Source organism: Parasteatoda tepidariorum, chromosome 6 (genome assembly GCF_982258835.1).
Source record: "Parasteatoda tepidariorum strain Cologne lab strain chromosome 6, Ptep-v5.0, whole genome shotgun sequence".
Lineage (NCBI taxonomy): Eukaryota > Metazoa > Arthropoda > Arachnida > Araneae > Theridiidae > Parasteatoda > Parasteatoda tepidariorum.
Window position 1 is genome coordinate 116,237,906 of NC_141760.1, and position 25,745 is coordinate 116,263,650.

The 25,745-nt window shown below is 32.2% G+C and overlaps 1 long non-coding RNA gene across 2 annotated transcripts in view; it reads left to right on the forward strand.

Moving 5' to 3' along the window:
• Positions 1-582: 582 nt before the first annotated feature.
• The window catches only part of LOC147808323 (uncharacterized), a 68,563-nt gene continuing 43,400 nt past the window's right edge, over positions 583-25,745 (forward strand). The window contains exons 1-3 of one of the 2 annotated variants that reach the window (XR_015434862.1): positions 583-792; positions 8,566-8,627; positions 24,173-24,249. This is a non-coding gene — a long non-coding RNA (uncharacterized LOC147808323). Of the gene's footprint in view, positions 793-8,565; positions 8,628-19,567; positions 24,250-25,745 lie in introns of those variants that run through there. The other variant, XR_015434861.1, reaches the window with a different exon arrangement.

Below are 25,745 nucleotides of genomic sequence, written 5' to 3' on the forward strand. Positions count from 1 at the left end.
CCTTGAAAGCCATAGATTTACGAAAGATAGATTATTTTATGTTCATATGATAGATTAATGAAGAAGCTAACATAAAACTGACGGATTTTACACAGTACTGATATTTTGTTTTAAAAAAATGTTAAATTAAGAAAGAAATCTAAAATAAACTCTCAATTCGTTTCGGGGACCCCCTCTGATGTGGGGCCCGGGGCAACTGCCCCGCATGCCCTTGCCTTAGTCAGGTTCTGACTCTCCTTTGTCACAACCCCCCCCCATCTCACCATACTGCATAAACGTACACTTGTAATTCAGTTATCACTATTTCCCCGCTTTTAAACGTTTGGAGAATAAATGGAAAGAAATGAGGCAAATTAAAATTTTGCAAAATCCTTCTTTTCTTCGTAAAATGAAAGTTGTATTTCGAAATGAGTTCACAAACTTACATATGCATGTGTAACAATAAATAAACATCATTCATTTTTAAAAGAACGAGGATTTAATTAATTCAATTAAAAATGTCATGTACTGTTGAAAATTTCGATTCCCTTTCCCGCCATTGACTTGGCGATTTCCTATCCTTTATCTTTCTTAAGAAATTAACTTAAAGCAACCCTAAAAAGAGTAGAGGAGTTTTCATTTCGCTCTGCGAACATTTGTGCAAATGCAAATTTTCTTTGAATCGTCCTTCGATTTGATTGGTTTTAAACTAAGAGGCGAAAATGAAATGAAATCATATGTGACGGAACAATTTATAGAACGGTGAGTGCACTGCATTTAGGACGGTGATTGTTCGTGATTCTCCTGATAGAGGTAATAAAGAATTTTAATATACTCTATATTCACGATACATTTTATTTGCTAAATAATTTCCCTTTACTAATATTTATATTAAAATCTTGTATTTATGGATTTTCTTTCCACGTCGAAAGAAAAATGTTGTGTATATCTTCAAACGATTTTACCAAACAGTTCTTCCAGAATGGAAGAATTCTTTTTACACTCGGAACACTTTTGTAATATTTAAATTTAATTTGATCAGATAATAAATTGTTTTTTTTAATAATAAATAAAAGGCATGACAAATGAGATAATTAACATATGTGTTCGGTTTAATATCAGAGACTATATAGATGTTATTTCTGGTATTGTTTTTAGTTAATTAATTAAAATGATCAAGTAGAAAATTTTAAGTATGTAAAACATTATTTTTCAGCTTATAATTCACAAATAAAAATTTTGCTGACTTATAGAAATAACGATGAAAATTTATAATTTACTTGTTTTCAAATGGAAGCATTTCAATTAATATGAAGTAATGCTTCTAAATTCAAAATTAGCACACTTTAGTAAATATAACATTTTTAAATCTATTGTTTATATGAAAGCTATATGACAGAAATTTGTTGAATAAACAAAATTAACGTTTTTAATTATTTATATAAATAACTAAATCAATTGGAATTAACTGGAAGAAATTCTAATTTCTTTTAAATGTTTACATTAATTCAGAACTTAATATTTCCTATTTATTTAAAGTTCTTACCATATATACAAAATATTAATGTTTTTTTCACAGTTGATTTAATTCATATTTTTCGTAATAAAACATTTGATTGATCATACGTGAATTTGCAGATTATTTAATTTTTCTTATCTGAGTCTTTAACATTACATTAAAAGACATACAAAGAATTTAAAAAATATTATAAAATTTTTTTGACGTAATTAGCTGTTAGACCATAAAGGTAAATTTTAGTTATTGTCTATAAAATCAAAATAATTTTTTAAAAAAAGTATTAATTTTTAGAACTTTGAGTATTTGATACTATTTAATAATGCAATTCAGTGAAAAGATAAGTTTAAAAAATATTTAATTTTAAAGAAAAATATGTATATATTTTTTTGAGGTTGATCAATTATGGTCAAAAGTTTCATTGTTTGTATTTAATGTAATATTTTGTATACTCACAAACTGTAATTCAAAGTAATGTCTTGTATATATATGTGTAAAAAGTACCAGAAAAAAAAACCCAAATCATGACACCTCTTTTATTTTTGTGTATAAATTTAAAGTCCCATTCGTTTGGGATCATTCAATCCGAATTTAATGAGATTGAATTAGATTTTAAAATTAATTACAAAATTATTGTTTTTAAATTTGAAAAGAAAATTGTAAACTGCGCAAGATATGAGTATTCAAAGTATCTTTATATTGCGCATGCGCAAAAAAATAAAATTTTCATAATTTCGTAACGGATTGTAATTGGCAATGAAAAAAGTTTGATTTTCACTTTGTAAAAATTTAAAAAGTTTTAAGCACTTTACTAAGTAGTTTTTGTATATATTTATTTTTAAAAAGACTCAAAACCATAGAGGGTTTTTTACAAATTTCATTTTGTATGTTTTGTATCATGATTTGCATTATGTAATTTGCAATGCTACAAAATGACATTTGTGGATAATCCCTGATAATTTTGAGCCTTCTTTTAAAAAGTACACAAACTACTTAGAAAATTGCTTCCCACTTAATAAACTTCTATGATATTGAATACTACTTTTTTATTTATTTGACAGAAATGATAAAAGTAAATATTATAAATTTTTTAAAAATTTTTCTGCGCATGCGCAGCATGGAAGAACTACTTAAAATGCTCATAACTAGTGCAGTTTTAATTTTTTTTTCTTAAAAATTTCAAATTGTTTCAAAATGTTTCTTTAATTTTATTAAATGTTTTTTTAGATTATAGTAGAAAAAAAAAGATAAAGGAAAATGTAAAACAAAAAAAAAGGTTTTTTTTTTTTTTAAAAAAAACTGTCCATATTTCCGTGTCAAAAATTGAAAGTGAATTAGCATTTCATATATACAGAGTTGCCACAGGCGACTGAAAGCCACTATTTGCAACTATTTTCGACCTGATGCGACTATAGCAACATTTTTTGCATGAAAAGTCTAAGAAAGCAACTATTTTCAGGAAACGAAGACTATAGGGAGACTTTTGTGCGCTCCTAGGTTGTTTTTTTTTGGCACAACTTGGGTTGACAACCTGCGTCCCACTGTATTTTTAGAGCACAATGAATTTTTTCTTTCTTAAAAAATGTTGATTTATCACTTTTTAATTAAATTCGATTTATCACAAAAACGATTAAAAAAATTCGATTTATCACTTTTTAATTTGCACAGATTCCATTGTATATCTATTTTGTTCCTCGATCGCCTTTTCAACAGTTATTGCTACGAAATTCTGCATGATTTTAAAAAACCCAATTTTTAATATGATATTACGATGTGAGAATTTCAAATTTGAATAATCACTCTTCACAATATATATGTATATATATATATATATATATATATATATATATATATATATATATATATATATATATATATATATATATATATATATATATATATATATATATTTGCTAGATCAACTATTGTTTACACTGAAATTTTTTTAGTAAAAGTATGTTTTTTTTTAATGAGAAAATATTTTTTTGAGTGATTTCTAGTAATTAAAAGTATTTAATTTTCTGCAAATATAAAATTTTTTTTTATGTAAAAATTTAGTGCTAGAACACTAATGTTTGTATAAAAATTATATTTGCTACCAACATGACTAAATGGATCATGGTATGTGACAATTAAGTCATTTAATAAAATTTTAGTCAAATTTTTGTTCTTATTTAGGCAACTATTTTCATAGTTTTGGCAACTATTTTCATAGTTTTGGCTACTATTTTCATGCTTTAGGCAACTAAAAGCAACTATATTGTTCATTTATTTCTGTGGAAACCCTGTAGTAGAGCAAATAATTTAGATTTATCCGTAATTATTACGATGTCATGACCAAAATGACGGACTGACGTTGAGTAATAAAAATTACGGATTTTGATAATTTCCATACTAATTTACTAAACATAAAGTTTTTTCCTCATAACTACCTAGAACTATGAAATTTTGTTGTCCTTAACTCATTTACTTATCTTTTTTTTTCTTTACTCTTCTAACAAATATAAATACAATAAATGATTAAATATTGTTTATCGAAGTATAAAATTAAAAAAAAGCTAAGAAATCTTATTAATCACTTTGTAACGGACTGCTCTGAAATTTTATCTTCACTCCTTATCAAAAATGCAAGAAAACATAAACCCAAATAAATACTGTAAACATAAATGCATCAAATGCAAAATGATAAAGAATTCTAGTGTTAATTTCCCCCCAAAACTAAAACATTGATTTCTAAAAATCACACTTATTTCATCATTTTACATAGAAGTAAAAAATTTCAGTGTTGTTTAATTTTTATTTTAGGTATATTTAAATCCTATATCTATATATAGGTATAAGATTAGGTTAGGATATCTTCTATATCGTTTATCTAAATCAGGGGTTGCCAAACTTTTTTGATCGTCGACCCCTACAAAATTTTTCGAAATCTCCATCGACCCCCATAAAAGTAATTTTCTGTTAATTAAAATAAAACTCTATTAGATACTGTGTTTGTACATTTATTTTATGATTTTGAACATTTATTAAAATAATAGTACATAGTGTATCAAAAGTTTTATGAAAAATATATTAATGTTGAAATTTAATACCTTAATATTTATGAAATAATAAGTAATTAGAAGTAAGTAGAAATAATAAGTAAAGTAACTACGGATTTATTGCTTCTTAATCAATGACATGGGTGTGCCTGGTGTTTGTTTTTTTTGTTGCAAGGTTCGTTATATTGGGTTCAAAATTGGTCAATTTTAATCTTAAATCCCCTCGAAACTCCACATTTAATTTATTTCTGTTCTTAGTTAAGATTGAATTTACGTGACTGAAACCGGCTTCAACCATATAGGAACTTGGAAATGCTATCATAAATGGCTGAGCTATTTCGTAAAGTTTTACGTATTTTTGCATTATATTTATATTTGTCCAAAATTTGCTTATTGTTAAATTTTTAAAAAGCGTCTTTGCTTCAAATCCCCATAATAATTCAGCAAGCTCATCTTGCAGGTTCAGGTCCACGTTTTCAATTTGAGCAGAAAATGGCACAATAATCCAATCAGGGATGTCAATGTTTTCCAAATCAACAAAACGCAGTTTAAAATCGTCGCCCAATTTTTGAAGGTTACCTGTATATATTTCCAAGTCTTCTTCTTTTATTTCTAATTGTCACATATCTGAAAAATACTGATAATCCTTCGACCAATCGACCCTTCCGGTTCGGATCGACCCCCATTCGACCCCCTGGCTCAGATCGACCCCCGCTTATGTTAAATAGACCCCTGGGGGTCTATATAGACCACTTTGGCGACCTCTGATCTAAATATTATGTTTTTATTCAATAGTAAATTTATGCATAGTTTTATGAATGTTTTATACCAATATAAAATGAAGTAGTATATACTGCTTAAAATTGAGTTAATATGAATTTTGTTAAGGTTAACTGAATATATTTCTGTGTTATTGTACTTCTGATTATTGATCTCGGGGGTTCAGGGGATAAAGCACTTGCCTCCCAGTAAGGTAACCTGGGTTCGAATCCCAGCGATGGCGGGTCGAAATAAATTTTGCAACGACTAGAGTGCTGGAGTAAAATATCCTCAGTGTTAAACGAATCATGGGATAGAGATTCTTCGCCGTCAGTTTAACTGTGGAAGGTTTTCGGGGCTTTTCTCCTCATGTAACGCAAATGCGTGTTAGTTCTATCAAAATGTCATCTCCCAATCCAGGAGTTTCCTTGTCTTTTGGTTTGGATTCAAAGTTACAAATCTATGGAGTTGAACGTTAGTTTCATAAACACAAAATTGGGTCTGCTGTTCAACTAAGATTATAAAATAAAACAACCGCTATAAGCATTTTTATGCCTCCAAATTTTGTACAATTTGATACAAGGATAGAAGTTACGAAAATTAGGCGCTATATAGTGAGTAATAATCTCTTAACATTTTCACTGGTCTGTTTATGTCTCGATTAAATTTTTTGTGAACAAAAAAGTACTAAAGTAATTTTAAATAAAAATTAAAATACAAAGAATGTGTAATGTTCGCAGGGGTCTGTTCAGACATTTTGTGAAAGGTCCGCTTTTCGTGAAATTGTGAAAAAATTACTCACATTCTTTCAACCAGGGTCCGCTTTTATGAATTTGTGCAAATAGGGTCCGGTTATTGCAAAAAACTTTTTCAAGGACTTTTTAAATTGTAAATAGATACAAGATTATGCTTGGCACTGTAAAATTATAATAAAAAAATTAAATTTTCAAAAATAAACAGCAATTGCTGCTTCTAAATTAGAGATGCAACATTTGATATTTAGCCTATACTGCTGAACACAGAATATTCATTTCGGACGAATGATGGAAGATTCGTCTGCCGAAGACAAAACTTAATTCGTTTACATCCATCTTTCTTGTTTTCTGCCCTGGGAAGGGTTTATTCGACAAACAATTTAACAAAACAATAATGAAGATAAACAAATTTGTGAAGGGTCCAATTAAAAGAAAAATCATTTTGTGAAGGGTCCGTTTTTAAGTTAAAATATTTTGTGAAGGGTCCGTTTTTAAGTTAAAATATTTTGTGAAGGGTCCGTTTTTATGAAAAGATATTTTGTGAAGGGTCCGTTAACGGACCCAAATTTCCTCTAAACAGTTCCCTGGTTCGCAATTATGATGAAATACAAGTTTCAAAATATCTGGTCGTCACCCAACTGCCGCAAAAAGAAATCAAATATACAGGATATATAATATTGATCGCCGTTTCTCAGAACCCTCAAAACTTAAGTGAAAGCAGTATGAGCATTAAGGTTTGAAAATTAATAGTGAAACATTGAAAAAAAATGAATAAAAAGTTTTTTACGAAAAAGTTATTGAAATTTAAGAAATCTAGGGAAAGAGGACAAGGAATCAAAACCTGTTTAGTTGCCGGAGGAAAAAGGAGCTCAACTGCGGTCATTGGAAAGTTATTATCAGGCTATCAAACTGGTTTTGTTATTTTTTATCCAGTCTTTTTCGCTAGTGATTCAACTCTCTGCTTTTAATAATTAATTTCAATATAATATTTTTTGGTCACTTTAGTTTGCCAATTTAGAATTTATTGGACTTAACTGTTTTATGTTTCTTTTAAAAAAAGGTTACGTAGCCAGCTAATTAGACTGCTTAAAAGGAAACTGATTAACATGTTAGTCAACTTTTATACAAAAACGTACAAAGTTGAGAAAAATGAAAGGGCTACCAAATATACTCGTATATTTAAAATCATATTAACTTGTCAATATTTATTTTTCACACCTCTCGTCATTTATTAGATTTTAATAACTCAAAATGGATAGAAAATATTTTTCTTTACTGAACTTAATGAAAGAAGTTGGCTTTTGTACAAACTGATTCACTTTTTAACTTGTCTTTAAATGCCTCTTTTCATTAGAAAATCCGAAGTATTTAAACTCGCAAAGGTAGAGATTAAATCTAAATTTTACCGTATTTATTGATTGTTTAAAAAATTCTATCTGTGGTAAATTTTTTATACTTTACATAATGGATTTATTATTTCATAAAATGTAATTTTTTTCTCTCCTTACTCTTTGTCAGTCATAGTACGAATGCACAGTATTTAACCGTTTCCCTCTAATAGAGTCGAAATCGTTCATAATGAACCCAGATTTAATGAGGAGCCGGATTTAACGAAGAAAGCAAAAATACTTGGTTGGTAGACTCAATTGGAACTTAGTTCGCTTTTAAAGAGCAAACCCCGGTTTCAGCAATCAATATTTTTGTGATTCATAAGCAGGGGTCTGTTTAAAAGAAATTACGGACCCTTCACAAAATAATTTCTTTTAATCGGACCCTTCACAAATTTGTTTATCTTCATTATTGTTTTATATGTTGCATCGTTAAATTAGTAGCTGTAATTGCTGTTTATTTTTTAAAATTTAATTTTTTTAATTACATATTTACAGTGTTGAGCATAATCTTGTATGTCTTTACAATTTAAAAACTCCTTGAAAAAGTTTTGCAATAACGGACCCTATTTGCACAAATTCACAAAAGCGGACCCTGATTGAAAGAATGTGACTTAACGTTTATTTTACATTCACTAATTACGAGTAATTTTTTCACAATTTTACGAAAACGAACCTTTTACAAAATGTCTGGACAGACCCCTGATAAGAATTACATTTAATTCCAACTCTCCAGCTCAGTTAATCCCTTCTTAGAACAATTCTTTTTTGATATTGACGAATTTATTTCAAGGTTTTTTATAATTATTTTCTTATTTTTATTTTTTACTATTTGGGCCATAAAGCTTATCCGAAGAACTGTAACACTATAATAAGAATAGTTCAAAGAAATTTAATTACTTTTTTCATATTCTTCACAGAAATAAAAAAAACAAAAGAAATAAATACTGTATTTCTAATTTAGTAAGTAACATTGAACGTTATTGATTTTTTCACAACCGCTCGGTTAAACAGCATATATACAGTCCCTTCGTGCCGCTTGCTGATTGCTATCTCCTATAGATTATATGCTTGCTATTTTGATGTGTGAAAAATTGATATTAATATTATCCAATTTCTCTTTCAAGGTCATGAAACTAAGGAAATCGAAGCTTAAGTTCGAAGAATTTTGATGAAAAAAAAATGATAAGTACCGATTTTATTGCTTGATTTCAATTCTCTTTCTCTCATTTATATATATATATATATATATATATATATATATATATATATATATATATATATATATATATATATATATATATATATATATATATATATATATATATATATATATATATATATATATATATATATATATATATATATATATATATAATTATTTTACTTCATTTATAAATATAATTGTATATAAGCACAATAAAAACAAAAAGAGGATAAAAAGATGCTTTTACAGGGCTGATTGTGCTCCGGAAAAAATCCGAATTTCCGGATTTTTTGTTAACCGTGATCCGGAAGTTTCCGGAGATCGAAGGTTCAGACGTTTCAAAAAATCATTGATCACTAAAGTTTCCTGAATTCAAATTTTCAAAGGTGGAACTTAAAAACACAGTTTATTTTATTTGTAAGGGAGAGCCAGATACTTTATAAGCTTATATTCAAGATTAATATTCATTTTTTATCAGTAAATAGTTATTATAATCATAAACTCAAGAAAAAAAGACCTATTTGTAAATTTTAATTACTTCTCCAGGTCGACATAGGTATGTGTAAAATTTTAAATGTATATTAAGTAAACTAAGAAAGATTGAGAAAAGGAAAAAAAACCTTGTTTAAATTTTTTTATAATTTTTTGGTTTTACCTTCTTTTTTTTTTTTTTTTTTTTTTTACTCAAGAAATTTTCCGGAATTTTGACTTGGGCTCGCAATCACCCCTGCTTTTATAAATTTGGAAAAACAAAGCCTTAATTTCCCAGTTAAATATTAAATTAGTTTAGAACATGCAACATTAAAAAACACTATTCTGCATTTTTCTTCACAGAATTGATTTATTATTTATATACCAAGACATGTGTTTATTAAGTTTTGAAGAATTTGCGTTCAAATAAACAAAACTAAATAGAGAAGTTGGATATAGTAGCGAAAGGTTTATTAACTATCAAATTATTTTGCACGCAGCTTATAGAATGTTAGTAAGTCTTATATTACTTTAATTCATATTTTTTTAAGTACTTGAATTTTGAATATGAAAATTAATTTACATACAATAACTTTATCATTATTTCTCTTGATCAGAAGGTCAATCTAAATTAATTAATAATACTCTCGATATAAATTATATTATGTCCTGATTATGATTCAGAAATTATGTGTCGTTATCGGCACGGCTGCTATCGTGATAGTAAATATTTTTTTAATAACTATTCTCCTTTGTTTTTCTTTTTTTCTACTAATATTTTTATAAACGATTATATTCCTGCCAGTTCGATATCTTTTCATTTTCTTTTGAGTCATTATGCCCCAACCAGTTCGAGTGATGAACTGGTTGATGATGGGGTATGTCTTCCAGAAAGTCCGGAATATGATTGAGTAATTCTGTATCGCTAGCGGTAAAAGAATTACTTGATCTATGTGCTTGTATTGCCGGGGCCGTATTAACGATTTAGAAATTCATCTGCAGAGTGTAGTTGCAATGAATTTCTTAATCTAGGACCTGTCCGCCTTCCGGACACTGGAAGCTTACTTGCTGTCGAGGTAATAATGCTTATTTTTTTCTAGCATTTTTCTTTGTTTTGCTTTTTTTCTTTTCTATGATTTTTCTAGTTATTATGCCCCAACCAGTTCGAGTGATGAACTGGTTGATGATGGGGTATGTCTTCCAGAAAGTCCGGAATATGATTGAGTAATTCTGTATCGCTAGCGGTAAAAGAATTACTTGATCTATGTGCTTGTATTGCCGGGGCCGTATTAACGATTTAGAAATTCATCTGCAGAGTGTAGTTGCAATGAATTTCTTAATCTAGGACCTGTCCGCCTTCCGGACACTGGAAGCTTACTTGCTGTCGAGGTAATAATGCTTATTTTTTTCTAGCATTTTTCTTTGTTTTGCTTTTTTTCTTTTCTATGATTTTTCTAGTTATTATGCCCCAACCAGTTCGAGTGATGAACTGGTTGATGATGGGGTATGTCTTCCAGAAAGTCCGGAATATGATTGAGTAATTCTGTATCGCTAGCGGTAAAAGAATTACTTGATCTATGTGCTTGTATTGCCGGGGCCGTATTAACGATTTAGAAATTCATCTGCAGAGTGTAGTTGCAATGAATTTCTTAATCTAGGACCTGTCCGCCTTCCGGACACTGGAAGCTTACTTGCTGTCGAGGTAATAATGCTTATTTTTTTCTAGCATTTTTCTTTGTTTTGCTTTTTTTCTTTTCTATGATTTTTCTAGTTATTATGCCCCAACCAGTTCGAGTGATGAACTGGTTGATGATGGGGTATGTCTTCCAGAAAGTCCGGAATACGATTGAGTAATTCTGTATCGCTAGCGGTAAAAGAATTACTTGATCTATGTGCTTGTATTGCCGGGGCCGTATTAACGATTTAGAAATTCATCTGCAGAGTGTAGTTGCAATGAATTTCTTAATCTAGGACCTGTCCGCCTTCCGGACACTGGAAGCTTACTTGCTGTCGAGGTAATAATGCTTATTTTTTTCTAGCATTTTTCTTTGTTTTGCTTTTTTTCTTTTCTATGATTTTTCTAGTTATTATGCCCCAACCAGTTCGAGTGATGAACTGGTTGATGATGGGGTATGTCTTCCAGAAAGTCCGGAATATGATTGAGTAATTCTGTATCGCTAGCGGTAAAAGAATTACTTGATCTATGTGCTTGTATTGCCGGGGCCGTATTAACGATTTAGAAATTCATCTGCAGAGTGTAGTTGCAATGAATTTCTTAATCTAGGACCTGTCCGCCTTCCGGACACTGGAAGCTTACTTGCTGTCGAGGTAATAATGCTTATTTTTTTCTAGCATTTTTCTTTGTTTTGCTTTTTTTCTTTTCTATGATTTTTCTAGTTATTATGCCCCAACCAGTTCGAGTGATGAACTGGTTGATGATGGGGTATGTCTTCCAGAAAGTCCGGAATATGATTGAGTAATTCTGTATCGCTAGCGGTAAAAGAATTACTTGATCTATGTGCTTGTATTGCCGGGGCCGTATTAACGATTTAGAAATTCATCTGCAGAGTGTAGTTGCAATGAATTTCTTAATCTAGGACCTGTCCGCCTTCCGGACACTGGAAGCTTACTTGCTGTCGAGGTAATAATGCTTATTTTTTTCTAGCATTTTTCTTTGTTTTGCTTTTTTTCTTTTCTATGATTTTTCTAGTTATTATGCCCCAACCAGTTCGAGTGATGAACTGGTTGATGATGGGGTATGTCTTCCAGAAAGTCCGGAATATGATTGAGTAATTCTGTATCGCTAGCGGTAAAAGAATTACTTGATCTATGTGCTTGTATTGCCGGGGCCGTATTAACGATTTAGAAATTCATCTGCAGAGTGTAGTTGCAATGAATTTCTTAATCTAGGACCTGTCCGCCTTCCGGACACTGGAAGCTTACTTGCTGTCGAGGTAATAATGCTTATTTTTTTCTAGCATTTTTCTTTGTTTTGCTTTTTTTCTTTTCTATGATTTTTCTAGTTATTATGCCCCAACCAGTTCGAGTGATGAACTGGTTGATGATGGGGTATGTCTTCCAGAAAGTCCGGAATACGATTGAGTAATTCTGTATCGCTAGCGGTAAAAGAATTACTTGATCTATGTGCTTGTATTGCCGGGGCCGTATTAACGATTTAGAAATTCATCTGCAGAGTGTAGTTGCAATGAATTTCTTAATCTAGGACCTGTCCGCCTTCCGGACACTGGAAGCTTACTTGCTGTCGAGGTAATAATGCTTATTTTTTTCTAGCATTTTTCTTTGTTTTGCTTTTTTTCTTTTCTATGATTTTTCTAGTTATTATGCCCCAACCAGTTCGAGTGATGAACTGGTTGATGATGGGGTATGTCTTCCAGAAAGTCCGGAATATGATTGAGTAATTCTGTATCGCTAGCGGTAAAAGAATTACTTGATCTATGTGCTTGTATTGCCGGGGCCGTATTAACGATTTAGAAATTCATCTGCAGAGTGTAGTTGCAATGAATTTCTTAATCTAGGACCTGTCCGCCTTCCGGACACTGGAAGCTTACTTGCTGTCGAGGTAATAATGCTTATTTTTTTCTAGCATTTTTCTTTGTTTTGCTTTTTTTCTTTTCTATGATTTTTCTAGTTATTATGCCCCAACCAGTTCGAGTGATGAACTGGTTGATGATGGGGTATGTCTTCCAGAAAGTCCGGAATACGATTGAGTAATTCTGTATCGCTAGCGGTAAAAGAATTACTTGATCTATGTGCTTGTATTGCCGGGGCCGTATTAACGATTTAGAAATTCATCTGCAGAGTGTAGTTGCAATGAATTTCTTAATCTAGGACCTGTCCGCCTTCCGGACACTGGAAGCTTACTTGCTGTCGAGGTAATAATGCTTATTTTTTTCTAGCATTTTTCTTTGTTTTGCTTTTTTTCTTTTCTATGATTTTTCTGGTTATTATGCCCCAACCAGTTCGAGTGATGAACTGGTTGATGATGGGGTATGTCTTCCAGAAAGTCCGGAATATGATTGAGTAATTCTGTATCGCTAGCGGTAAAAGAATTACTTGATCTATGTGCTTGTATTGCCGGGGCCGTATTAACGATTTAGAAATTCATCTGCAGAGTGTAGTTGCAATGAATTTCTTAACCTAGGACCTGTCCGCCTTCCGGACACTGGAAGCTTACTTGCTGTCGAGGTAATAATGCTTATTTTTTTCTAGCATTTTTCTTTGTTTTGCTTTTTTTCTTTTCTATGATTTTTCTAGTTATTATGCCCCAACCAGTTCGAGTGATGAACTGGTTGATGATGGGGTATGTCTTCCAGAAAGTCCGGAATATGATTGAGTAATTCTGTATCGCTAGCGGTAAAAGAATTACTTGATCTATGTGCTTGTATTGCCGGGGCCGTATTAACGATTTAGAAATTCATCTGCAGAGTGTAGTTGCAATGAATTTCTTAATCTAGGACCTGTCCGCCTTCCGGACACTGGAAGCTTACTTGCTGTCGAGGTAATAATGCTTATTTTTTTCTAGCATTTTTCTTTGTTTTGCTTTTTTTCTTTTCTATGATTTTTCTAGTTATTATGCCCCAACCAGTTCGAGTGATGAACTGGTTGATGATGGGGTATGTCTTCCAGAAAGTCCGGAATATGATTGAGTAATTCTGTATCGCTAGCGGTAAAAGAATTACTTGATCTATGTGCTTGTATTGCCGGGGCCGTATTAACGATTTAGAAATTCATCTGCAGAGTGTAGTTGCAATGAATTTCTTAATCTAGGACCTGTCCGCCTTCCGGACACTGGAAGCTTACTTGCTGTCGAGGTAATAATGCTTATTTTTTTCTAGCATTTTTCTTTGTTTTGCTTTTTTTCTTTTCTATGATTTTTCTAGTTATTATGCCCCAACCAGTTCGAGTGATGAACTGGTTGATGATGGGGTATGTCTTCCAGAAAGTCCGGAATATGATTGAGTAATTCTGTATCGCTAGCGGTAAAAGAATTACTTGATCTATGTGCTTGTATTGCCGGGGCCGTATTAACGATTTAGAAATTCATCTGCAGAGTGTAGTTGCAATGAATTTCTTAATCTAGGACCTGTCCGCCTTCCGGACACTGGAAGCTTACTTGCTGTCGAGGTAATAATGCTTATTTTTTTCTAGCATTTTTCTTTGTTTTGCTTTTTTTCTTTTCTATGATTTTTCTAGTTATTATGCCCCAACCAGTTCGAGTGATGAACTGGTTGATGATGGGGTATGTCTTCCAGAAAGTCCGGAATATGATTGAGTAATTCTGTATCGCTAGCGGTAAAAGAATTACTTGATCTATGTGCTTGTATTGCCGGGGCCGTATTAACGATTTAGAAATTCATCTGCAGAGTGTAGTTGCAATGAATTTCTTAATCTAGGACCTGTCCGCCTTCCGGACACTGGAAGCTTACTTGCTGTCGAGGTAATAATGCTTATTTTTTTCTAGCATTTTTCTTTGTTTTGCTTTTTTTCTTTTCTATGATTTTTCTAGTTATTATGCCCCAACCAGTTCGAGTGATGAACTGGTTGATGATGGGGTATGTCTTCCAGAAAGTCCGGAATATGATTGAGTAATTCTGTATCGCTAGCGGTAAAAGAATTACTTGATCTATGTGCTTGTATTGCCGGGGCCGTATTAACGATTTAGAAATTCATCTGCAGAGTGTAGTTGCAATGAATTTCTTAATCTAGGACCTGTCCGCCTTCCGGACACTGGAAGCTTACTTGCTGTCGAGGTAATAATGCTTATTTTTTTCTAGCATTTTTCTTTGTTTTGCTTTTTTTCTTTTCTATGATTTTTCTAGTTATTATGCCCCAACCAGTTCGAGTGATGAACTGGTTGATGATGGGGTATGTCTTCCAGAAAGTCCGGAATATGATTGAGTAATTCTGTATCGCTAGCGGTAAAAGAATTACTTGATCTATGTGCTTGTATTGCCGGGGCCGTATTAACGATTTAGAAATTCATCTGCAGAGTGTAGTTGCAATGAATTTCTTAATCTAGGACCTGTCCGCCTTCCGGACACTGGAAGCTTACTTGCTGTCGAGGTAATAATGCTTATTTTTTTCTAGCATTTTTCTTTGTTTTGCTTTTTTTCTTTTCTATGATTTTTCTAGTTATTATGCCCCAACCAGTTCGAGTGATGAACTGGTTGATGATGGGGTATGTCTTCCAGAAAGTCCGGAATATGATTGAGTAATTCTGTATCGCTAGCGGTAAAAGAATTACTTGATCTATGTGCTTGTATTGCCGGGGCCGTATTAACGATTTAGAAATTCATCTGCAGAGTGTAGTTGCAATGAATTTCTTAATCTAGGACCTGTCCGCCTTCCGGACACTGGAAGCTTACTTGCTGTCGAGGTAATAATGCTTATTTTTTTCTAGCATTTTTCTTTGTTTTGCTTTTTTTCTTTTCTATGATTTTTCTAGTTATTATGCCCCAACCAGTTCGAGTGATGAACTGGTTGATGATGGGGTATGTCTTCCAGAAAGTCCGGAATATGATTGAGTAATTCTGTATCGCTAGCGGTAAAAGAATTACTTGATCTATGTGCTTGTATTGCCGGGGCCGTATTAACGATTTAGAAATTCATCTGCAGAGTGTAGTTGCAATGAATTTCTTAATCTAGGACCTGTCCGCCTTCCGGACACTGGAAGCTTACTTGCTGTCGAGGTAATAATGCTTATTTTTTTCTAGCATTTTTCTTTGTTTTGCTTTTTTTCTTTTCTATGATTTTTCTAGTTATTATGCCCCAACCAGTTCGAGTGATGAACTGGTTGATGATGGGGTATGTCTTCCAGAAAGTCCGGAATATGATTGAGTAATTCTGTATCGCTAGCGGTAAAAGAATTACTTGATCTATGTGCTTGTATTGCCGGGGCCGTATTAACGATTTAGAAATTCATCTGCAGAGTGTAGTTGCAATGAATTTCTTAATCTAGGACCTGTCCGCCTTCCGGACACTGGAAGCTTACTTGCTGTCGAGGTAATAATGCTTATTTTTTTCTAGCATTTTTCTTTGTTTTGCTTTTTTTCTTTTCTATGATTTTTCTAGTTATTATGCCCCAACCAGTTCGAGTGATGAACTGGTTGATGATGGGGTATGTCTTCCAGAAAGTCCGGAATATGATTGAGTAATTCTGTATCGCTAGCGGTAAAAGAATTACTTGATCTATGTGCTTGTATTGCCGGGGCCGTATTAACGATTTAGAAATTCATCTGCAGAGTGTAGTTGCAATGAATTTCTTAATCTAGGACCTGTCCGCCTTCCGGACACTGGAAGCTTACTTGCTGTCGAGGTAATAATGCTTATTTTTTTCTAGCATTTTTCTTTGTTTTGCTTTTTTTCTTTTCTATGATTTTTCTAGTTATTATGCCCCAACCAGTTCGAGTGATGAACTGGTTGATGATGGGGTATGTCTTCCAGAAAGTCCGGAATATGATTGAGTAATTCTGTATCGCTAGCGGTAAAAGAATTACTTGATCTATGTGCTTGTATTGCCGGGGCCGTATTAACGATTTAGAAATTCATCTGCAGAGTGTAGTTGCAATGAATTTCTTAATCTAGGACCTGTCCGCCTTCCGGACACTGGAAGCTTACTTGCTGTCGAGGTAATAATGCTTATTTTTTTCTAGCATTTTTCTTTGTTTTGCTTTTTTTCTTTTCTATGATTTTTCTAGTTATTATGCCCCAACCAGTTCGAGTGATGAACTGGTTGATGATGGGGTATGTCTTCCAGAAAGTCCGGAATATGATTGAGTAATTCTGTATCGCTAGCGGTAAAAGAATTACTTGATCTATGTGCTTGTATTGCCGGGGCCGTATTAACGATTTAGAAATTCATCTGCAGAGTGTAGTTGCAATGAATTTCTTAATCTAGGACCTGTCCGCCTTCCGGACACTGGAAGCTTACTTGCTGTCGAGGTAATAATGCTTATTTTTTTCTAGCATTTTTCTTTGTTTTGCTTTTTTTCTTTTCTATGATTTTTCTAGTTATTATGCCCCAACCAGTTCGAGTGATGAACTGGTTGATGATGGGGTATGTCTTCCAGAAAGTCCGGAATATGATTGAGTAATTCTGTATCGCTAGCGGTAAAAGAATTACTTGATCTATGTGCTTGTATTGCCGGGGCCGTATTAACGATTTAGAAATTCATCTGCAGAGTGTAGTTGCAATGAATTTCTTAATCTAGGACCTGTCCGCCTTCCGGACACTGGAAGCTTACTTGCTGTCGAGGTAATAATGCTTATTTTTTTCTAGCATTTTTCTTTGTTTTGCTTTTTTTCTTTTCTATGATTTTTCTAGTTATTATGCCCCAACCAGTTCGAGTGATGAACTGGTTGATGATGGGGTATGTCTTCCAGAAAGTCCGGAATATGATTGAGTAATTCTGTATCGCTAGCGGTAAAAGAATTACTTGATCTATGTGCTTGTATTGCCGGGGCCGTATTAACGATTTAGAAATTCATCTGCAGAGTGTAGTTGCAATGAATTTCTTAATCTAGGACCTGTCCGCCTTCCGGACACTGGAAGCTTACTTGCTGTCGAGGTAATAATGCTTATTTTTTTCTAGCATTTTTCTTTGTTTTGCTTTTTTTCTTTTCTATGATTTTTCTAGTTATTATGCCCCAACCAGTTCGAGTGATGAACTGGTTGATGATGGGGTATGTCTTCCAGAAAGTCCGGAATATGATTGAGTAATTCTGTATCGCTAGCGGTAAAAGAATTACTTGATCTATGTGCTTGTATTGCCGGGGCCGTATTAACGATTTAGAAATTCATCTGCAGAGTGTAGTTGCAATGAATTTCTTAATCTAGGACCTGTCCGCCTTCCGGACACTGGAAGCTTACTTGCTGTCGAGGTAATAATGCTTATTTTTTTCTAGCATTTTTCTTTGTTTTGCTTTTTTTCTTTTCTATGATTTTTCTAGTTATTATGCCCCAACCAGTTCGAGTGATGAACTGGTTGATGATGGGGTATGTCTTCCAGAAAGTCCGGAATATGATTGAGTAATTCTGTATCGCTAGCGGTAAAAGAATTACTTGATCTATGTGCTTGTATTGCCGGGGCCGTATTAACGATTTAGAAATTCATCTGCAGAGTGTAGTTGCAATGAATTTCTTAATCTAGGACCTGTCCGCCTTCCGGACACTGGAAGCTTACTTGCTGTCGAGGTAATAATGCTTATTTTTTTCTAGCATTTTTCTTTGTTTTGCTTTTTTTCTTTTCTATGATTTTTCTAGTTATTATGCCCCAACCAGTTCGAGTGATGAACTGGTTGATGATGGGGTATGTCTTCCAGAAAGTCCGGAATATGATTGAGTAATTCTGTATCGCTAGCGGTAAAAGAATTACTTGATCTATGTGCTTGTATTGCCGGGGCCGTATTAACGATTTAGAAATTCATCTGCAGAGTGTAGTTGCAATGAATTTCTTAATCTAGGACCTGTCCGCCTTCCGGACACTGGAAGCTTACTTGCTGTCGAGGTAATAATGCTTATTTTTTTCTAGCATTTTTCTTTGTTTTGCTTTTTTTCTTTTCTATGATTTTTCTAGTTATTATGCCCCAACCAGTTCGAGTGATGAACTGGTTGATGATGGGGTATGTCTTCCAGAAAGTCCGGAATATGATTGAGTAATTCTGTATCGCTAGCGGTAAAAGAATTACTTGATCTATGTGCTTGTATTGCCGGGGCCGTATTAACGATTTAGAAATTCATCTGCAGAGTGTAGTTGCAATGAATTTCTTAATCTAGGACCTGTCCGCCTTCCGGACACTGGAAGCTTACTTGCTGTCGAGGTAATAATGCTTATTTTTTTCTAGCATTTTTCTTTGTTTTGCTTTTTTTCTTTTCTATGATTTTTCTAGTTATTATGCCCCAACCAGTTCGAGTGATGAACTGGTTGATGATGGGGTATGTCTTCCAGAAAGTCCGGAATATGATTGAGTAATTCTGTATCGCTAGCGGTAAAAGAATTACTTGATCTATGTGCTTGTATTGCCGGGGCCGTATTAACGATTTAGAAATTCATCTGCAGAGTGTAGTTGCAATGAATTTCTTAATCTAGGACCTGTCCGCCTTCCGGACACTGGAAGCTTACTTGCTGTCGAGGTAATAATGCTTATTTTTTTCTAGCATTTTTCTTTGTTTTGCTTTTTTTCTTTTCTATGATTTTTCTAGTTATTATGCCCCAACCAGTTCGAGTGATGAACTGGTTGATGATGGGGTATGTCTTCCAGAAAGTCCGGAATATGATTGAGTAATTCTGTATCGCTAGCGGTAAAAGAATTACTTGATCTATGTGCTTGTATTGCCGGGGCCGTATTAACGATTTAGAAATTCATCTGCAGAGTGTAGTTGCAATGAATTTCTTAATCTAGGACCTGTCCGCCTTCCGGACACTGGAAGCTTACTTGCTGTCGAGGTAATAATGCTTATTTTTTTCTAGCATTTTTCTTTGTTTTGCTTTTTTTCTTTTCTATGATTTTTCTAGTTATTATGCCCCAACCAGTTCGAGTGATGAACTGGTTGATGATGGGGTATGTCTTCCAGAAAGTCCGGAATATGATTGAGTAATTCTGTATCGCTAGCGGTAAAAGAATTACTTGATCTATGTGCTTGTATTGCCGGGGCCGTAGTAACGATTTAGAAATTCATCTGCAGAGTGTAGTTGCAATGAATTTCTTAATCTAGGACCTGTCCGCCTTCCGGGCACTGGAAGTTTACCTGCCGTCGAGGCAATAATGTTTGTTTTTTCTTTTTTTTTGAGTCTTATTTTTTGCGCAATAAAAAAATTTCCATTTAAATAATGAGGCTGAAATGCTTTTTCAAAAATAAAAAATAAAATCGATTATTTTTTTGTGCAATTACATTCCAAAAAATTTTTTAATAAGATAAAAGTTTGACTTTTGGGCAGTCAATTTAATACGATAAAAGTTTAACTTTTGAGAAGTCAATTTAATAATTAAAGACCGTGAACAAACTCTGCAGATAATATATTATCTGAAAAACTCACTCTTCACAATATTTTTTTTTAGAAGAAATATACTTTATTTTAAAATACTCTCTCTAACTGGGGGGAATGAGAGTTGATGACTGCCATAATTTAAAGTACTACATTTGTTTTGTTGTCATAAATAATAAAATAGAATGTGAGAGGAAGATTTGCTTGCATATCAAAAGTACTATATTTTTTAAGGTTATAAAAATAACTGTATTTTATTTAAAAAACAATTTGCTCGAAATAATGAGATGAAAAGTAGTATAAATATAATATAATGAGTAATCAAAGAAATAATGAGTTCGTTTTCCAGTTGTTACAATTAAAAAATGGTGTTAACCATGATGTAAATGGACCTAAGTTTGTGTACGCTAACCTGTGTTATTATTGTTCATATTTGTAAGAACCATCATTTAAAGTCAAAATATTATCTATTTAAACCTTGCTGAGAGATGCTAAAAAAATTTCAATGCAAGCCCAGGTTACGTTTTCTAAAAGCCAGAACAAACCATTAGTTTTTTAAAAAAATTCCAAAATAAAGACTTTATTGAACGAATTCCCTATACCAGGGGTGGCGAACCTTTATACACCAACGTGCCATTTTTTTCTAATAAATTGTTTAATTAAATCACAGACGTGCCGTCAAATAATTTTGACCTCATGATTATTGGGAAAATTATAATACTAAATACTATCAACTTAAAACTTTTTATTTACATTGAAAAGAAAATACATTTTGCAATGTCTCAGTTATACGCGCAATTCAACTTGAAGTAGCATCAGTGGGACTTCTGTTATTGCAGATTAAATGACAAATAACTTATATTAGGTTGTTGTTGTTGTTGTTCATTTACGTCGCACTAGAGCTGTACAATAGGCTATTGGCGACGGTCTGAGAAACATCCCTGAGGATGATCCGAAGACATTCCATCACAATTTTGATCCTCTGCGGAGGGGATGGCTCCCCCGCTTCGGTAGCCCGACGACCTGCGCGCGAAGTCGAGCACTTTACGGTAGAACAGTTTAACGAGGACCAATACCGCACACCCTCGGCCCCTACGCAGGCTGATCCAAGTGGTCACCCTCCCGCACACTGACCGCAGCCAGTGATGCTTGACTTCGGTGATCTGCTGGGAACCGTGTCTTAACGATCAGTCCACTGCGGGACTATATTAGGTTGTAAGATATTAGTTTAAGCAGGACTGTTGATTATTTTCCTAGTTATTTATTGTTAGCTTGTTTTTTATGGTTATTAATTGTTCTTTTAGCATTAATTGTTAATTTTTTTATTTATTGTTTATTATTTTGTTTGTTTTTTGTGAATTTTAATTTAATTGTTACATATGCTTCATAGTGTGTGACATTTGTGTAATAACAATTCATAGTGCAATAACAATTGTGATCGGTGGCGCGCCCGAAATATTGTGTCGCGTGCATTAAATGGCACGCGTGCCATTGGTTCGCCATCCCTGCCCTATACTATCAGTGAGTTTTTCCCATGGCCTTCCTCAAAAAACCCTTTTTCCCAAAGAAAAAAATAAAATATTGAATTTAGTTTTGTAAGAAGGAAAAAAAAATGTTTTGAAAATAAGTTGAACAATAGTGTTGAGTAATAGTTTTGAATAATAAATAATTGCCCAATCTAATCAAAATACATTTAAACAAAATTTTTAAGTCATACAACCCATAAAACTACTTTTAAGCTATACTTATATCTAATTCATTCTTGCAATGATTTTGACAGCTACTTGTGCTTTGGTAACTATTTAAAAAAAAATTGATAATGATCCTAATTTGGATACTCCATGATTAGTTTTCGTATCTATTACGAGCCATAATGAAATTAAGTATTGCTCAGTAGTTGATTAAAAGGTTTCTTCCGTGAAAAAAACTTAGTTATCGTAAAAATTAGATTTGGAAGAGAGGAGCGTTAGATTCAAGTTTATTTAAGAGATCTTTAGTCCTTCAAAAAAATTACATGCGTTGGAGACCTTAGGCGTAACCAAAGATAACCATGTTGTTCGCCATGATAATGAGTAAACAAAATCTGTGAAAGTTCATGTCAATAATGTGTATTTTTATAGTGAAATATTTCATGGTTGTGTAAAGTTTTACTGCTTTGTAGTTTTAAAATCCGGAATTTTTGTAGGCTTTTAATTCGTAATTTATTTTTAAAATTGGTTACTTCTAAAAGTATAATCACATTAAGTTAATTATATTCACTAATTCTATTAAATTTAGTTTAGATAATTAGTGAAAGGTTGAAAATTTTTATCCGATTATGTAATTATTCATTAAGCCAAATTGTCAATAAATAAACAAATAGTCAATATCATCATATAAGCTATTTTTAATGTTAAACCGTAAATAATTCTTTTCGGACTCATGTTATTAACTAAAAGAGAACTTACTTTAAAAAATGTAAATGCTAATTGCATCACATTTAGGATTTAAAAACATATTTTGATCTCAAAAATCAAGTAATTTATACGAGTTTTTTTTTTCATTAACTGAGTAGTTAGGTGATTGAAGAATTTTATAAATTATCTTAAACATTCGATTTCCTTAAAATTTTATATAATAAAATATAAAAATAATTTTATATTGTATAATATTTTTCTGCATGCGCATTTCACCGAAACTGGCGCTTTCGCACTTAAAACCTTTCGTACGAGAACGTTCGGAACCTAATTTAAATTTGCGAAATCTCCCATTGAGTCATATTTCAAAGTAGATCTCTAAACATAGTTTTGGTCTCAAAACATTGAAATAATTTTCTTCAGTTGTTTTTATAAAGAACTGTTCTAAAAGAAAAAAATTTTTCTCGTAAAATCTGTGATATGTCGACATTCATTGGTCCATTTCACTCGAAATAAACTCATGCGTTTTTTTTTAACTCTTTCAAAATGTGAAAATATTGCCCATAATATTAAAATATGAAATATTTTTATGTGTACATGAAAAAAAATATCAAATTTTCAATTAAATATTAAATAATTTAAAAATAATGATTAGAAATACAATTACGGTTGACATTCAGTTTTTCTCTGTGCGTACAGGCGTTGTTGTAAACACGAAGCTCGTCTGTTAGTTTAAATAGGTAATGTATGTATTTGTTACTATTAAAAATATCTTGTAGAAAGATGTTGAGGTTTGTCGCAGACAAAAATTCTGCCTGGAGGGTCACTATAACGATGAAAAAAGAATATAATTTCTAAGCTTTTTTTTTTAGACTTCGAAGTCGGTGCACAAAAAATCAGTGATTACTCAAATGCAAAATTTCAAACTCGAAAAATGACGTCGAAATTGCTAAGGATTAAAATATAATAACAAGATAAATGGCAAAAGAAGCAAAAAAAAGCATTTGAGGTTTATAAAGAATCCTGTCTTATGCAGAGTGTTCCGAAAAGTCTGCTCTTAATATGTATTTTTTTAAATCCTTTTAAAGAAATGAAAATAAAAAGTATACACATGAGGAGTCCTAAATTAATATTCAAGAGAAAAAATAATGAATAAGAGGAATGTAGTAATCATCAAAACAGATTTCATTGGACGTCGAAACTTTAACATGTTTTCAACAATCTTTCAACTTATATTTGTTTCCACACGCAATCAAACTTGCCTTGTTATTTATTATATACACCTTCCTGTGCTGTGATTTGTCAGATTTCGATAGTGTTTTCGTCCCCCCCATGGTTAAATAATAATTGCGATCCCCAATTTGTTTTCATTTATAATCCTCAATAGAAAAAATAATGTGTTAATGTCTGCCTTTATCAAACATTCAGTCTCTACTTCTTTAAAGTTTTTTTTTTCAACCTGTGTTCTACTTTTATTATCAGAGGATACAATTTAGTCAGCTATTTTCAGCTATTATTTTTTTACAGTTAGTCACTTGTGACATATTCAATATGTTGTATATCAGTGTCCTGAGTAAATTTTTATTTTGATGTGTTATTTGAAATTTTGAGTATTTCATCTAAAAATTTCTTTTTTTTTCTTTGCATTTTACAGGATTAACTGCAGTCTTTATATCTATGAAGGGGAATTGTAGGTTTTGCGTATTACATCATTTTTCTTAAATGGTTCTGGTAAGAATTTCATTTAATGCTTTAACCATTTTAAAATATCTTTAAAGTGAATAAAATGTTTTTTGTTTTTATATTTCCTATGTAATTGTCTGATAGCTTTTTTGGGCAATTAAGTGAAAATTTAATGATTTTGTTTAAAGACTGCTCCCCAATTTTGAACATGCCCAATTCATTCTGGAAAACAGTCTTTTTACAGAAGCTATTGTTCTCTGCTGTATTAAACTTGGGCAGATAACTTTATCAGTTTTGGAAATTTGTCCCAAATGGTGCTCTTCCTTTCCTGAGTTTTAAATCCCTTAAATAAGAATGACGATGTCGTGATTTTTAAATCGCGTGAATACGAATCGAAATTGATATTTTAAATTGCGAGAAGACTCACAAGGTCTGATTTTTAAAATGCGTGAATATGAATCGCAATGTGGTATTTAAATCGTGTGAATGCGAATCGTGGTGTATGATTTTTGAATTACGAGAAGTGTAACAGCGAATGATTTTTTAAACGCCAAAATACAAATCGGAATATGCGATTTTAAATCTCATGAATACGAATCGTGATGGATGATTTTTAAATCTCGTTAATGTCAATACGGAACGTGATTTTTAGCGAATCACGATGTGTGATTTTTAAATTGCGAGAAGAATCAAAACGTATGATTTTTAAAACGCGTAAGTACGAATAGCGATATATGATTTTTAAATCATGTGACTATAAATAACTTGATTTGCGACAAAATCGGCACAAATAAACCACGTCATAATTGATTATCTAAATGAGTGATTTGTAATAATATCGCTCTAAAACAGTGGTTTCCCACTTCCGGCCCGCTAAGCCATTTTTTGTGGCCCGCGAACTAAAATATATTAGTTGTCGTTCTCAGCGGACATTTTTTGTAAAAAATCTATATGGGTTTAAAATACTTTTCTTCCGTTTAAAAAAAACCTAATTTCTTCGTTTCTGTGAAATTTAACGTACCAACGGTGCAAAAAAAATTATTTCTCAGGTTTTGCATCCAAGAAAATATTTATTTAAACACAAAAATAATCGTGTATGTTGCTCTTTTTTATTTCGTTTTTTTTTTGTATTTTGTGAAGGTAATTTAGCATGTGCGTACCAGAAATTTTCTCGAAGAAATTCTCCCATTTAGCTTTTTGAAACCATTTATTTTGGATGAAATTACTTACATTTGTAAATTTTAAAACGCATGAAAGAGGGAATGAATATCAAATTTTATTTAACTTCCCTGAATTGAATATCGCATGAGCGGAAAAGGAAAAAAATTTAATTTCATATGATCGAGAATTTTTTGTTGTTGCCATTATTCCTAATAAGTCGAAATTTTTTTAATTTATCGCAGAATAAAATTTAAAAGAAAAAAAATCTTGTCACTAAGTTTCTGATTAAGATAAGATTCAAAATGATACGTTACAAGTATTCGTAATGCTAGTATACGTAACAAGTATTTGTAATGCTTGTTATTTTGCTTTTTAATGTTAAA